Consider the following 520-nt stretch of genomic DNA (forward strand, 5'->3'; position numbering starts at 1 on the left):
CTTAATGCTCTCTACCTGGCACTCATGACTTCCTCATGCAGCTGTCTCCTTTACTTCCAAACTTCTTTCCTCTTCTTTGAAACACTGTTCTCCAGAATAAAGGAACTCCTGCAGGCACCAGAATAAAATCATTTTCAGTTTTGGTGCATTTTTTACCATCTATGCCAATTTTTTTTTTTTTTTAATGTTAGGGAAGGATCTACAGGGTGTTCAGGGTCTCACTACTAGATCAGACTCATAGTGATCCACCTGTTTACAGCCTCCCAAGAGCTGGGATTACAGGAGTGCACCACCATGTCCAGTCTCAATTGCCGTCTCAGCGTGCCCTGGGGATCAAACCCCTGGCCCCTGCACCTGCTTGCAGGAGCTTTAATCCTCTTAGCCATTATCTACGCCAATTTTGGTCAAAGTTTTAGTACACTTGTTTTTCTCTGGTCCTTATGCAAAAAGGGTGAAATAAGGATAGATTTTTCTATAGTTCTCAAGGTTATTAATAAGTTATATGAAAAGTAAGTTAATG

The sequence above is a fragment of the Octodon degus genome, unplaced genomic scaffold (genome assembly GCF_000260255.1).
Source record: "Octodon degus isolate 3935 unplaced genomic scaffold, OctDeg1.0 scaffold00121, whole genome shotgun sequence".
Classification (NCBI taxonomy): Eukaryota; Metazoa; Chordata; class Mammalia; order Rodentia; family Octodontidae; genus Octodon; species Octodon degus.